The sequence below is a fragment of the Euphorbia lathyris genome, chromosome 9 (assembly GCF_963576675.1).
Source record: "Euphorbia lathyris chromosome 9, ddEupLath1.1, whole genome shotgun sequence".
NCBI lineage: Eukaryota > Viridiplantae > Streptophyta > Magnoliopsida > Malpighiales > Euphorbiaceae > Euphorbia > Euphorbia lathyris.
The window spans coordinates 12,971,426-12,987,989 of NC_088918.1; positions in this window are offsets into that span (position 1 = coordinate 12,971,426).

The window sequence follows — 16,564 nt, forward strand, 5'->3', positions numbered from 1 at the left end:
TGCTGACCCTGAATACAAAACTTTGATGCATCTATCCTTTTCAATTAACCAATCTTATCTGATGCTTACTTATGTTTTGTATTTAATAGTTAAACGCATCTTCACTAAATCAACTGTGCTATTTGTCTACAGTGCTTTATGATTGCATGCTGTGTTGATCAATATGTTGACCGCTTTTACATGTCTTCTTAAACACATTGAACAAAGAAATACTCAGCGCTCTCTGATATCTAAATCTTCCGCATAAACTGAGTTAAATAGAATATGTTCCATGAGCTGACCTAACTCTGAAAACTGACCTTAGACTTACTTGATTAAACCTTGAAATGTTTAAAGTAAATCTAAGTCAGTCGCTCAACCCTTACGGGGGAGTATACTGAGTAAGATAAGGTCAACTATCATGGGGGAGCTCAACACTGAGTTCTTGACTGAATATTTTTGCTAACATCAAAATGGGGGAGTTTGTTGAAACACCTTTCCACATGATTTTGATTTGACAAAATTATTTAAGTAATTGATAAAAAATATTCTAACACATTAAATTTAAATGCTTTGATTTATTTTATACTAATGTGTTTGTTCAATGTTGAGTTTATTTATCTATAAGACATTAAGATTTTAAAGTCTAAAAGCCCATGAGTGGAAGTCAAGCCCAAGTCAACATGATCAAAGACCTCACGGCCCAAGAAGATGAAACGTAGCCGTTTCAAGCAAAACGACGACTCAGCGTATAGAAGGATCGAGAAGCCTTCTAGCAAAAGCTTCAAGAGGAAGCTGCTGAGTCAAGCGACAAGCAGTCAGGACAGCGGCAGACAAGGATCAACTTCTAGACAAAGTATTTCTACTTTGGGTAAAGATTCAAAAGGCGCAGGAAGCTGTCTGGAAGACTTTGCCAAAAATGTCGAAACATTCTGTTTGCCAGACGAAAAGCTGCCGAGCACTGCCGTGGACAGAAGATGCATGAATCTCATTGGCCAACGACACTGAGCGCGTACTGAGTGACAACGACAGGAAGCCGTTTCCCTCCAACGGTTATTTCGAAATTCGAAATGACCAGGTGCCTCAAGTGTCACTATATAAAGGCCATCCATTTGCTTCAATCGATGTAGATCTTCAACTAGTCAAAACGCTGACTAAATTTCTACAAGAAGTTCTGTGAGAAAAGCAAAGCAAAAACCTTACACCAATTCCCATATTATTGTGTAAAAGTCTAGAGTGATTTTCAATCATCTAAAGTGTCTTAGCAATTATTGTTTAGGACAAACACTTCATCATTTCTAGAAGAATAGAAAGGAGAGGCTGAGTACTCGGTTATAGTACTCAGCGGTAGATATAGGAGTGAGTAGAGGTATAGAGGAAGGTGCTCTTGTATACTCAGCTTCTATTGTAAAAGGTTTCGTGCTCTACCTTTAAAGAGCTCAGTAGAGAATTCAAAAAGCTCGGAACGAGTTCCGGGGACTGGACGTAGGCGGAGAGGCCGAACCAGGATAAGTCTGCTGAGTAATATCTTTCTAACCCTTAAACTCCTTTACATATTGCTTGCTATAAAACTGACTAAGTAACGAGCTCACGCTGAGTCAAGTATACTAAAAAGCTGAGTTCAGGAATAGACTCTAAGTGCTATTTCCTGACTCAAGGAAAGAAACAGACTTAGTCACAAGTTGACTAAGCTTGTGTCTTCAAACTACTTAGTCACGCTGTGTAAACCTTTTCAGACGAAAAGAAGTCAGCCTTAACGGACAAAATTTTAAATAGTTCCTATCCCCCCCTTGGAACTAACTTGTCACGTTATAAGGGACCAACAGTATATATCATCATTCTTCATGGATATCTATGAGTTGTATGGCTTTTGGGGTAAGTTTTTCTACGGGGGTGAACGCCGGCCTCGAAGAGATCTTAGCTCAATAGAGTTTCTCTGGTATAAACATCGATCTCGAGGAGACCTTGGCTCGATATCATTTCTCCGATATAAAACTTTACTTCGAGGAGATCTTATCTTGACAAAGCTTCTCCCAAGTGCATGTTTCCTCTAGGTGGAACATACTTCCTCCGATGATTCTTTCCAGCTACTTTCACTTGAGGGTGATGGAGGTCATTTAGAGCGATGGCATCTATATGAGTTGAGGCTACGCTCTCATTCCCTGGATCTTTTTCCTAAGTATGCATGTTTTGATGTCTGTGAGACCTCTTTTGTTAGTGTAAGTTTGGATGATGTGATCTCCCATGGAGCAAGCTACGAAGCCTTCTTTGTTCAAGTGAATGGCTGCTTCAACAGCTCAAATCTAGGTCTAAACATGATCCATCTCGGTAGTGTGGTCTTGGCTTATCTCATGCATGCTTTCCTGGACCATATCCACATTGTAGACCACCTATTTAGTGAGACCATCGATGAATTTCCTCCTTTCTGGATCCAAGGAGCCGAAATAGTCGTTTAGGCATTGATCTAGCTCGAGGGTTATAGTTTCAAAGGTGATAGGATTTCCACTAGCATCTACTATTGTTTTGGGCTCCAGCAGTGATTTTGGATCAAGGGGAATTTTCTTTGCGGGATTAAGATAATAGAAGGGCTAGCAGGATTTTTTGGTTTTTTTACATGAGCAATGGAGGCGAGGTTCGATCCATGTTCACTGTAGCAATTTGATGTGAGAAATTTGGAGGAAAAACTCCTGTTACGTAATCTATGGTGATAATCTCCTGAAATAAGATAAGAGTGAGTCAAATGAGAGACGGCGACATTGTGATTCTTGAGTTAATAGACTTTGAGAGAATGAAAATAAAGAATAAGAGAATTCTAGGGTTTTGTGAATGACCTTTCCGTAGTTTGTCAGTTTTTATGCTCTAATCGTTACTCAAGACACATGTAGAAATAACAATGAAAGCATAATCCTCTAATGGTCTAACCAGATTCGGCGTGCACTAACTGTAAACCATGTTTATAGGAATCGATAGATTTTAGATTTACCGTGTCTTTTGTTTAAGGGGGTGTTTGTTTGCTCCTTTTCATACTCATATTTGCCTTTTCACTTAAAAAATGAGAGTTTTAGGTGTTTGGTTAGTGACCTCATGTTTGCCTTTTACATATGAAAAACAACATTATGTGTTTGGTTAGTGACCTCATGTTTGCCTTTCACACCTGAAAAGCAGTTTTTTACAAAAGCAAAGAATCTCTGCTTTTTGGAAAATCTGCTTTTCCCAACAGCAAACAGCAAAACGTAAAGCAAACAGCAAACATCAACAACAAATAGCAAGCCGTAACGGCAAACAGCAACAACAAACAGTAGGTAAAACAAACGGAAACTTATGTATAAAACTTATAGATATACATATAGCTGTTATAAATGACTATTGTTATTAACTAGGACATGGTGATTGGTTCACGTGGGGTGTTGATTTATTTATCTTTTATCATAATGTATTATTATATCAAATTTATTATAAAATCAACAATCATTTCAACTTCTAACAAACAATTGGGTATTAAAATATAAGTCATTATTTCATTTTGGTTTGTCCTAAATATTGTCTGATTACCTATAATTTTATTTTTTATTTATTAACACCTATCAAAGAGAGCAAGAACTCCAAAAAATTCTGCAGCAAATTGCATTTTTTTAATAAGTTTAGAGCTGAGAATATAAAATGTTGATAAAACAAAGAAGAAAGTGAAGATTTGACAAAGACAAAGTCAAAAATTTCTTTCAAATTAATATCTAGTGGACCGGACACCGACAACGCACGAGAAGAGACAGCACATGATGCAATTCAATTAAACTCTCGTCGTTTTTAACACTATTTTTAAACAATTCACTAATTCTATTTTATATTCAAGAAAGTGGCATAAACGGTATTTAGGAATGTTAAATATCATTATGAGATCTGTTGTCATGGTGAAGAATTTTTATGAAGATTGAGAGTTTTGAGATCTATTCTCTTTTAGATCTTTCTCTCTCTTTTAGATCTATCTTCTCTTTTTCAGATCTGGCTTCTCTCTCTCAGATCTGTTGTCATGGTGAAGAATTTTTATGAAGATGGAGAATTTTGAGATCTATCTTCTCTCTCTCAGATCTATTTCTCTCTTTTAGATCTATCTCCTCTCTTTCAGATCTCTCTTCTCTCTCTAAAACACAGGATCAATTTTATAACTCAATTTTCTCTCTCTCTCTCTCTCAATTAGTTATAACTAAATTAACTATAACTAATAGTAGAATTTAAGAAAAGTAAATCTCTCTCTCTCTCTCTCGGCGATGACCAAGGCGATCGTGAAGGTTAAGGGGGATGGGTCGGTGAAGGCAGGCGGCTGGCCTGTGTCGGATCTGGTGGTGGCGGGGCGCGGGCGGGGCAATGGCTCCGGGATCGATGAGGCGTGGGCGGCGGCGGATGATGGGAGATCCGAGGGATCTCCTCGGGGGAGGAGGCGGAGCAGCGGGATTCGGAGGGATCGGTCGAGGGATAGGAGTAGATCGGAGTGGGTGGATGGTGGGGAGGCAGATTCGGCGGTTTCGACGGGGGGTGCTAGGGGTGCGTCGGTGTCGTTGGGGGCTTCTAGGGATGCGGCGGCCGATCGGGGGCTGGAAGGTGTTGGTGCCGCGGCCGCGGCTTTGGACTCGTTTTTCGCGGAGGGACACGCGTATGATTCCGGAGTTAGAGGGCCGCTTCCGGTGCTTGGGCCACAGGGAGTACGGGCCGTCTCTCCCCAGCAGGATGAGCATGCCGTGCGACTTTCGTTGGCCGCGCAGGCCGCGCAGGCCGCGCAAGCCGCACAGACTACGCAAGCCGCTCAAGCGGAAGTTTCCGTGGATTTGGGAGGGCCCTCCTGGAGGGATAAGTTGCTAGGGGTGTCAGAGGAGGATCCCATGATGGAGGTGGATGCTTTTGAGAATGATTCCGGGGATTTTCTCTCTGATTCCGATTCTGAGGATGGAGAGCCTGATAACCCGCTGTGTCCTAGGATCCGGCTGTCCTCAGATGACAAGCGGGTCATGAGATCGAAGTGGAAATTGGCGTTAATCGTCACTGTGTTGGGGAAAAGGATCAGTTTCAATTATTTTGCCCAGAGGATCCAGGCTCAATGGGCAAAGAAAGGAAAGGTTACTATCACAGACCTTGAAAATGACTATTATGTCATTAAATTCACAAGGGCTGAGGATTTCAATGCTGTTGTGAATGGTGGTCCGTATATTATCTCCAATCATGTGTTGGCTCTAAGACCTTGGGTCCCAAATTTTGATCCCCATGATTGCTCTGTTAACAGGATCCTTACTTGGGTTAGGTTCCCGGGCCTACCTCTTGAATACTACAGTGATAGGTTCCTGAACAAGATTGGTAGCCTTGTTGGGAAAGTCCACCATGTTGATAAGACTACCATTGGGGCAGTGAGAGGCAAGTTTGCCAGGGTCTGTATCGATATTGATCTCGCTAAGCCTCTTCTTTCTCAGTTCTGTACTCAAAACAAGGTCTATCATATTGAATATGAAGGTATACACAACATCTGCTATGAATGTGGTATGTTTGGCCATACCCTTGAGGGTTGTCCTAAGAGGAGGAAGGACGTGGAGGAGTTGGTGCAACCTATTATAGGCGAAGCTGAGAAGAGTCAAGGGGAAGTAAGGAGCTTTGGCCCATGGATGCTTGCCAAGAGACCAGTGAGAAGGAAGCCACAGGCTAATGTTAATGCTAATCATTCACCAGATATCAGTACGAAGATGACTACTCTCCAGATTGCTCCTGAGATCAAGGTCAGACCCCCGGATATTAAGAAGGGGATTGAGACTGGAGTGGACTCAGCTTCGGGTTCCGGGTCAAGGTTCGGTGTTTTGTCTATGGAGGAAGATCAAGACTCGGATCCTTCTGATAAGCAGATTGATTTAAGCATGCCTGGTCTGGAGTCGGTAGAGCATGCCTCTAGTCTGGGTAATTCTATTAATCCTCTCTTTGTCTCTAATGCTTCTGCTAAAGGCAAAGAGATTCCCCAGTCTATCCTGTCAGCTGGGAAGGGTTTGAGTAGGGAGGCGAGTACTCTACATCCTCCTGTTGATGCTCCTATTGGTAAGACTATAGGAGTGAGTAAGTTAAACATGAAGAATCCCAAAGGGAAACCTAAAAAGAACCTTCATGGTTTGAATTCTTTGGATAAAAGGGGTCCTTCTAGGACCGCCTCTAGGCTCTCCGGAGCCCCAAACAAATACCTGATCTAGGGTTTGGGCCTGCGTCTGTAGTCTCCCCCTCTGATGGACTTCTTCGTTTGGAATGTTAGAGGTGCGGCGAGCAAGGCTACCCGCATTCATGTCAATGATCTCATTAAACAGTTTAACCCTTCCTGCTTTGTCCTTCTTGAGACCAAGGTTAGTGGAGCCAAAGCAGATGAGGTGGTTAGAAAGTTTAAGAATTGGAATTGCGTCAGGTCGGAGGCTACTGGCCGGGCAGGGGGGATTTGGCTCTTTTGGAAGCCAGGTCAAGTCAATATTGATATTGTTACTATGGACAGTCAATTCATCCATAGTAAGGTGTGTTACCCGGGTAATAAACCCTTCTTTATTACCTTCGTCTATGCTGATCCTGTTTCGACTAACCGAAGAAGGCTGTGGGAGATCCTTCATTCTTTTAGCTCTAACATGGTGGAGGCGTGGTTGGTTGCCGGGGATTTTAATGACATTGCCCTCTTGAGTGATCAGAGAGGAGGGGGTAATCATTATGTGAACCGGTGTCTTAATCATAAGCAAAGTATGGATATGTGTGGGCTTTCGGACCTGGGTGCTGCTGGCCACAAATTTACCTGGAAAAGGAATAATGTGTTTGTTAGGTTGGATAAGGTGTACGCTAATGTTGCAGCGATTTATAGGTTTTCTGAGGTCAAGGTACTTAATCTCCCTTTCCGTCACTCAGACCATTGCCCTATCCTCATTAATTTGGTCAAAGGAAATCGGATGAAAGGTAATAGACCTTTTAGGTATCTGGTGGCTTGGGAGTCTCACCCCGAGTTTAAGGATTTCGTTAAAAGCAATTGGCATCCCCACTCTGATGTTCTCCTCGCTACTGAGGAATTCAGGAGGAATGTGGCTGTTTGGAATAAAAATACTTTTGGTCATATTATCAGGAGGAAGAACAAACTCTTGAGGAGAATGGAAGGTGTTCAGCGTTGCTTGGAGGTTCGTTTTGATCATAGCCTGAATGGTCACCTAAGAGCTCTTCAGAACGAGTTGGAAGCTGTGCTTAGACAGGAAGAGCTTCTGTGGTTCCAGAAATCTAGGAAGGCTTGGATTCAAGACGGGGACCGGAATACCAGGTTTTTCCACCTCTCAACGATCATTAGGAGACAGCGAAATAGGATCGAGGCTATTAAAGACGAAAGTGGTGAGTGGATTTTTGAGGAGGAGGACATTCGGCGCCTTGCCCTTGATTTCTACAAGGACCTGTTCAGAGAGGAAGCTGTGGACCTAGAGAGTGCCCACTCTGGCATTTCCTTTCCTCGTTTGGGGGAGGATGCTATTAATAATGCTTTCCATCCCATTGAGCTTAAAGAGATTGATCTGGCCTTCTCCAGCATCGGTTCCACTAAGGCTCCTGGTATTGATGGTATCCCCGCTAGTTTCTATCATAAACACTGGGACACTGTTAAAAAGGGTATATACAGCTTTGTGTTAGGTGTCTTTGGTGGTTTGAACGATATCAGTTTGGTTAATAAAACCCTCATTGTCTTGATTCCTAAGGTTGCCAAGCCTTCTTCCTTTCTCCAGATGAGACCCATCAGTCTTTGTAATGTCTTGTATAAAGCTATTACTAAGATTGTGGCTAATAGAATCCGGAAGATCCTTTCGGATATTATCAGCCAAAATCAAGGGAGCTTTGTTCCTGGAAGACAATTGATGGATAACGTTGTTATTGCCCAGGAGGTTGTCCATTCTATGAAGATTAAGAAAGGCAAGAAAGGGATCGTGGCTCTCAAGCTGGATCTGGAGAAAGCCTATGATAGGTTGAACTGGAGCTTTCTTCTGGATAGTTTAGCCAAAGCTGGTATCCCGGAGAACTGGAGGAATTTGATTGGAAAGTGTATCTCCTCTCCTGTTTTCCAGGTTATGATCAATGGGGATATGTCGGATGAGTTCTCTCCATCCAGGGGTATTCGTCAAGGGGATCCTATGAGCCCCTTCCTTTTTGTTATTGCCATGGAAAGATTGTCTCACCTGATCCAAGAGGCGGTGAGCAAAGGGACTCTCCACCCTGTTTCCATCAACAGACATTGCCCCCCTGTTACCCATTTACTCTTTGTTGATGATGTCATGCTTTTTGTGGAGGGTAATGAGGAACAAATTAAGGCTGTGATGGATATCCTCGATTGCTTTTGTGAGGCTTCTGGCCAGAAGATTAACATCCATAAATCCCGTATGCTTTGTTCCAAGAATATGGATAATAGCTTGTGTAGAAGACTGAGTGAGATGTCTGGCATTCCCCTGACTCAATCGTTTGGGAAATACCTTGGGGTCCCTCTTCATAGTGACAGGGTGTCCAAAGCCTCTTTTAAAGATATTTTGGACAAATCTAACGGTTTGTTTGCTAGCTGGAAAGCTAATTCTCTTTCCCTTGCAGGTCGCCTTACTTTAATCCAGTCTATCAACTGCGCTGCTCCAAATCACATCATGCAAGCCTGTAAGCTCCCTGAGCCGGTCCTCAACGACCTTGATAAAATTAATCGGCGTTTTCTGTGGGGAGAGTCTGGGGATGGGAGGAAGATTCACCTGGTCCCTTGGAAGGAAGCCTGCCAGCCTAAGAGCAGGGGGGGTCTTGGTATAAGGCAAGCTAAGGACAATAATAAAGTCCTGTTAATGAAGCTTCTTTGGAGAATGTGGCAATCCCCCTCCTCCCTTTGGGTTCGTCTTCTGTGCGGCAAGTATAGGAAAGATAGAATCTTTGGTGGCCCGAAGGAGAGGGTTGTCAGCTGTTCCTTCCTCTGGAAAGGGCTTAGTGCTGTTTTTGCTGAGTTCTGTACGGGGATTGGCTTGGAGGTGGGTAATGGGAGATCCATTAGTTTCTGGTATGACACCTGGATTGGTGACAAACCGTTGATTGAGGTGTGCATCGCCCCTCCGCCGAATGATCTCCTCTCCTGGAGAATTGCTGATGTGGTGGACTCGGAGGGAGACTGGATCTGGTCTAAGTTCGACTCCTTTCTTAGCCTGGAGACCCTCCTTAATATTAGAAGTGTGAAGATTAGTAATCAAGAGGAGGATAAGGACAGACACTGCTGGGCCTTGACTAATAATGGTTCTTATTCTTGCAAATCGGCCTATGAAGCTTTTACCCCTAATAGGGCTGATCCTCCTTTGGAAATTTGGAATTCCATTTGGGCCTTCAAAGTCCCCTACCGCATTAGGAGTTTCCTATGGCTGGGAGTCAAAGACAGGCTCCTCACGAATGCAGATAGACACAGAAGGCACTTGGCTGTATCTGGTGCCTGTAGCAGATGCAACGACCATGTGGAAACATTGTGCCATGCTTTGAGGGATTGCCCGAATAGTAGAAAGGTTTGGGAAGGGGTCCTTCCTCACCACATCCTTCCTTCCTTTATGGGGTTCTCTGATATTGACTGGTTCTCTGAAGGCGTTAATGGGAATTTGTTGGCCAGTATGGAGCACGGGGCTATTCTCTTCGCTATTATTTGTCACCAAATGTGGAAATGGAGGAATGAAGAGTTATTTGCTGAGAAGACTGTCTTTATTCCTGACCTCCAGTTTTACTTCTCGAAAAAACTCTCTGTTATTACAAAGAGTTTTGAAGGAGAGCCCCTGGTTCACCCCTCCCCGATTAAAGAGGTCCAGTTAGTTGGTTGGAGGAAGCCCAGGGAAGGGGTTGTCAAGTTGAATACGGATGGCTCCTGCCTTAGTAATGGCAGAATTGCTGCTGGTGGAGTTCTTCGGGATGCTGGTGGCGCCTGGCTGGCTGGGTTTACCCATAACTTAGGTACGGGCTCCTCCTTTACTGCAGAGCTCTGGGGGATCTTGTCTGGCATTAAACTCGCCATTCGCATGGGTGTTAAAAGACTTTCGGTGGAGTCTGACAATTTGGAGGCTATCAACAGGATTTCGGATAGACAGGCTGTTTGTCTTAAGAGTCAGAATCTCATTAAAGCCATCTTGAGGCTTCGTCCTGCCTTCGATTCTCTTACCTTCTCCCATATTTATAGGGAGCAAAACCGCGTGGCGGATCGCTTGGCAGCTGCTGGGCATGGGGGGATGTTAGGTGTTTCTACCCTTTCCGTTCCTCCTTCTTTTCTGTTACCTTCTCTTCTTCAGTCTTCCTAGACTGATCCCGGGTTAGGTTTTTGTTTGTTTGTTTTTTTTCTTCCCTTCTTACCAAAAAAAAAAAAATATCATTATGTTTGGATTTACCCCGGTACCGGATTTTTTAATAGTTATTTGATTTCTCGATTCGATGTCCATTTGGTACTTTTTGGATGGATTTTTTTCAAATTAAAACTTTTTTTTTGAGTAAAAGTGAGGCGGAGGGAAGAACAGAGCAGGACATCCCAACTAGATTGGCACCCCTGCAAACTGCTGACCCGCGACCTAATATTATTAATAATAGAAAAAGGAAAATCATACAAAGTAGTAAAAAAAAAAAAAAAGTTTACTGAAACCGAAAAACAGCTCGGTCAGACGCATTCTCAAAGATTAAAGGCAAACAAACAGCGGGCGCCGAGTCCCACCATTGCTCCGTATCACTAAGCCGACCCAGGGAAGCAAGACAATCAACCGCTTTGTTACCTTCACGGAACACATGGGTTGCAACCACTTGCATCTGATTCAGCATCCTGATGCACTTTTTCCATTCATTGATTAGAACCCACGGAACCGAGCATGAGCGCGAACGGAAGATTGAAACCACGTAAGTTGAGTCACTTTCGAGTCATAGCCTATTCCATCCTTTATTGAACGCGTAATGTGATCTTCCTATGAAAGTTCTTCTCCTGTAAAGACTTTATACCTATTAGACGACTAAGAAGTTAGAATATAAATCATCTCAAGGTGAAGATCTAGTTCCAAGAACATGTAGCAGGTGCGAGAATATTGTCCACACTATGTTTTGAAAACAAAATATGATACAATTTTCCAGATTTATTCTCTATGTTTAAAATAGTGTAATCGCGATCTTAATATTTATCGGACGGTGTAATTTCAAGCTTTTTTTATTAATGAAATATGAGTTTTCCTCGTTAATAGAAGATGTGTGATTTCAAGAATATTGAGTAGCTAAAATGATATACGTTATAAAATTAAAATTTCACACAAACAAAAGAATTATTTTTCATCTTTAAATTGCAAGGTAAAAAACACTCACGGTGTGATCGTTGTTTATTGTATAGTCATGAAACTTTAAAATACGATTAGAAAATCATTAAAGTTTTGCTCCAATTACAATAAAGTCGCAGTGACAGGTTTTGTATCCATATAAAGTCAAAATAATAACATGGATGATTCACAAAATCAATTTTATAGTACGTACTTAAGATTCTTATAATTTGTGGAATTAGATGGGTTAAATCACCGATAATTTTATTTTACCTGAATTAACAACCATAGTTAATTTTTTTAATACATTGCACGTTATATGCCACATGGAAAAAAAATACATGTGTGGCTAACATGCGACAAAGAGTTTCCTTGCAAATTGTCCACATCATCATTTTGGTGCCACTTGGATCTAAACTGGCTACTGTGACTTTATTATAACCAAAGCAAAACTTTAGTGATTTTATTGTCTTATTTTAAATTTAATGATCATGTTGTGACAACGGCCAAACTTAAGTGATCATTGATACTTTTTACTCTTAAATTGCATCATCTGATAAATATTATGTTTAATATTACTTTGTATGTGGATGCTAAATATGTTCTTCCCCAATAATCATATGGTTAAATTTGTACCCTATAAAAAATCAGTTTGGTTAATACATTTTTAGTGCATGTACTTGTCCAAAACAGTCAACTGAACCCAAATATTTGAAAACGTTCTATTTACCTCGTGCACTTCTTAAATTGGCGTATTGACTCTCTGAAAGTGATCTAATCGCTCTGAACTTACTTACAATGATCTATTGACTTCTGAATTAACCTAAAATATACGCACTTCAACTGGTCCAAAATCTCATATTGCTCTACCACATGGATTTTAGAGGATCAATATATTATTTTAAACAAATTTTGAGTAAATGGAATATTTTCAAGGTATAAGAAGACAATTAGCTTTGATAAATGTATTAGGGAAATCAGATTATTGCGATTTTGAGTTATCAGAATATATAGTATAAGTTTTTTTTTTTTTGAAAAGAATGCATTTAATAAGCCTTTACCGGGCAATCAATGTTAAGTACAGTTTGCAAAAAAGATGGAAATAGGACAGGAATAAGAACGAGAGGACTTTGCTAAAGAGTGAGCCACCCTGTTCGCTTGTCGCCTTGCAAAACAAACAGAATAATTGTTGTTAAGAAGAAGAGAACGACAACAGGACACCAACGAACCAAACTCCGATACATCGTTAGTTCTGTAATTAATAGCATCGACCACCGATTTCGCATCCGACTCAAAAATCACCTGGCTATATCCCTCCTCCGTCACTCATTTCAACGCCGACAAAAGTGCCAAAGCCTCACACTCTTGCACCGACGGTAATCCGACAACGGTTGCAGTTCTTGCTGCAACAAACCTCCGAGCCTCGTCTCTTAAAACAACGCCAATCCCAACCTGCATGGTATCCCCAAAACACACCGCATCCATATTACATTTTAGACCCGAAGACGGCTTCCGCCACTGAACTTCAGAAAAACCCACAGCAGCCCCCAAATTACCACCCCTTGCAGCAACTCTCGCCTTTCTGCAGTCCCTCAGAACCTCGGCAGCCACAGTGATAACTTGGAATGAACTTTCCGTTACGTTCTGTCACAACTTTTTATTTCTGCTTCTCCATAAACTCCTCCCCATTAAACCTAGATAAACAAGTCATAGCAGCAAAAATAAAATCCAAAAAACTATCAGCCGCTCCGCTAAAGGTTGCAAAAGCAACAATAAACCCGCATCCCGCCAAGCATTAACAGCAAAAGGACATAAAATGAATAGATACCAAGCATCTTCAAGATCATTACCACACACAACACATCTATCCACCGGGATCAGTAATCCTTTCCTGCACAAATTAAAACGCAATGGCAACAATTTCTAACCAGACGCCACAAAAAAAATCTAATTTTATAAGGAATATTTGTCATCCAAATTTTATCTCAATCACCCATAACAATCAGATGATCATTCGGAGCCACAACCTCCGTTGCCAATGCGTAAACACTCTTTATCGTATACAGACCCGACTTCCTTTCATTCCAAATTGGATTATCTGAAGCAATTCCAACTCGAGGAGGAAGTTTAAGAATTTCCTTAACGTCTCTCTCCAAAAATAACTCCCTTAACATCTCAACATCCCAGTCAGTAGTTCCATAAATAAACAAATCACCAACCTTCAAGTCTTTAAGGGCATTAATGATTGGCGTTTCCACTTTCAACTTTTCTTTATCACGTAGCTAAGGATCTTTCCAAACATTAATGGATTTTCCATCTCCAATCTTCCACCTAAAACCTTCATTTAGCAACAATTGAGAGCTCCAAAGACTCCTCCATACAAAACTCGGGAAATTACCCAAACGAGCTTGAAGAAAATCCCCACAAGGAAAGTATTTTGCTTTAAAAATTCTACTTACAAGAGAATTTGGGTTTGACAACATATGTCATCCATGCTTCCCCAACATTGCCAAATTGAACGCCGTGAAATCACGAAAACCGAGTCCTCCATTATTCTTTGGAATACATAACTTCTCCCAACTCAACCAATTTAAACTACGTTCACCCTCTTTCTTCGAACCCCACCAAAAAGAGTTAAGCATCCTTTGCAACTCATCAGCAGTAGAAACAGGAAAAATGAAAACATTCATATAATAAACTGGAATAGCTTGAGCAACCGCCTTAATAAGCACAGCCTTCCCCGCCTTTGACATTGTTTTACCCCTCCAAAGTTGTAATTTGTTCCACAGTTTATCTCGAAGATGAGCAAAAATAACCCTTTTTTCTACCCACCAAAGAAGGAAGTCCTAAATAACGCCCCGTATCAATGGGCTTGTCCACCCCAAGTAAAGCCGAAACAACCATATGAAGTTCAGATGCAACATTGTTATTACACATAAAGCCCGATTTTAAATAATTCACCTCCTGACCCGATGCCTCATCATAATGTTCCAAAATTCTCTTCACCTACACTCCCCAATTGATGGTCGAAAAAATAAGAGGGCGTCATCCACAAAAAGCAAATGAGTAATTGCCGATGCCCCCCTCCCACTCTGCATCCATGAATTGTTGCCTTCCTTTCTTTCTCGGAAATCAAAGCCGTCAGCCCCTCAACACAAAATAGAAATAAAAACGGAGATAAAGGATCCCTCTTACGCAGACCCCGTTTTGGAGAGATGGGTCCGACCAATTGATCATTGACTCTAACCGAGTAACGAACCATGGAAACACAAAGCATTATCAATTTAACCTAGTGATTGGAAAAACCTAACTTAAACATACCCGCTTTCAAATAATTCCAGTCAACCCGATCATATGCTTTGCTAATGTCGATCTTCAAAGCGACATCACCCTGCTTTTTGTTAACATTTCTCCGCATACAATGAATGACCTCAAAAGCAATCAGAACATTATCCGTAATATTTCTTCCTTTAACAAAGGCCGATTGAGATTCAAAAATCAAAGAAGGGAGAAGCTTTTTGAGCCCGTTTGCCAACACTTTAGAAAAAATCTTATTAGGACGTTGCAAAGAGCAATTGGCCTAAGATCTTTCATAGTTTGAGGATCAACACACTTAGGAATAAGGCAAATTATCGAATCATTTAAACCCATAGTACCTTGATTAAACCATTGAACCCCTGCTTTGAAAATGTCATCTCCTATAATGGGCCAAAATTGTTGATAAAAGCTTGGGTTAAAACCTTCCAGACCGGGTGCCTTATCCGGGTGCATTTGAAAAAAAAGCTTCTTTGAACTCATCCTTGGATAGGCTAGTAAGAAGTCTCATATTATCATCATCAGTTACCTTTTGAGAGATTAGAGGAACCACTTTTTGAATATTACCATTGCTATTTGAAAATAAGGATGTAAAGTAGTCAAAAGCAATCTGAGTCATCCCATTATTATCCATTACCCCTCCCCGTTCGCATTTAGCAATCTCTTCACCCTAAGTTTTATGAAGTTATTTTATGAAACTAGATTTTTACTATAAGAATGTTTGATATATTAACAACTATATTATGATTATTTACCAAACTCATACATAACTTTAACGGAATGTGAAGCATAATCTTGAAGAAACTTCTAATGAGAAGCCCGTTAATATAAAAAATAATTGATTAGCGATCTTATGCATAAAACAACAAAAATTTAGGGGCTTAATATAGTAAAATATTGGGATAATGGTCAAATTTAACCTTAAAGTTTCAAACGAAGTGAAGATTTAGCTCTGACGTATGAAATGTATAAATTTAACCCTAACATTTTCAAGCAAGATCACTTCAGTCATGTGCTATCGAAAATTTGAAAAGACTAGTTTGACTATTATTCAACTGTCACATCAGACCTTCCAAATAAGTTTGTTGATAAATTGAAGTAGTTTCGTACATTTTTTGTTGGTTTTTTGTAACTATATTAATAACACCATAAATATTTAAGACAACTTAACAAAAAAAGTTGTCATTAACTTATATAACAGATTTAGTTTTTAACATTTTAATAAAAAAAATTTATAATTTTACTAATAATATACTAAATATCTTATACATAATTAATATTTAGAAGGTTTAGAAACAGTTAAATATCAGTTAAGCAATTTTTTTCTAATTTTTAATAAAATGTAACTAAAATTGATCTTAATAAAAAATATTAACATTAAATTTATATTATTTCATACGTTACATTTCTTTTAAAACAAACGTTAAAGTTAATTTATCCTGTAATATTTTACATGGAGAGCCTCATACATAAAACGATGAAAATTCGAACATAAAATAATTTTAATAAAGACTATATACCAAAAAAAACAAAACTATATATAGAATAATGGAAATTGACAGGTCTCCATGTGTTTTGGCCAAATATACCAATTAATACTTAAAATTATACATGTTTTACTTATTTTCATGGTATGTCATTAAATTTTAAAATATATCATAAAAAATCACTTAACTTTACATATTCTAATATTATCATCATTAAATTTCAAATAAAGCCTCAAAATAACTATTGCCGATCTCAAAATAGAAAAGTTTAAAAACTAAAGTTGTTTACAACCACATTTACCTTTACCATAGAATTATATCTTTTATTTTCTAAATCATCATTTTTGGAGTTTTATCTTTTTAAAACTTCACTTTCTCCTTCCTAACCAAACAACATCTGAATGACCTCAAAACGAAATTTTGAATAATTAAAGTGCTTAGAATATCATCAGATTTTAAAAATTTCTATTTTCAGGTCAT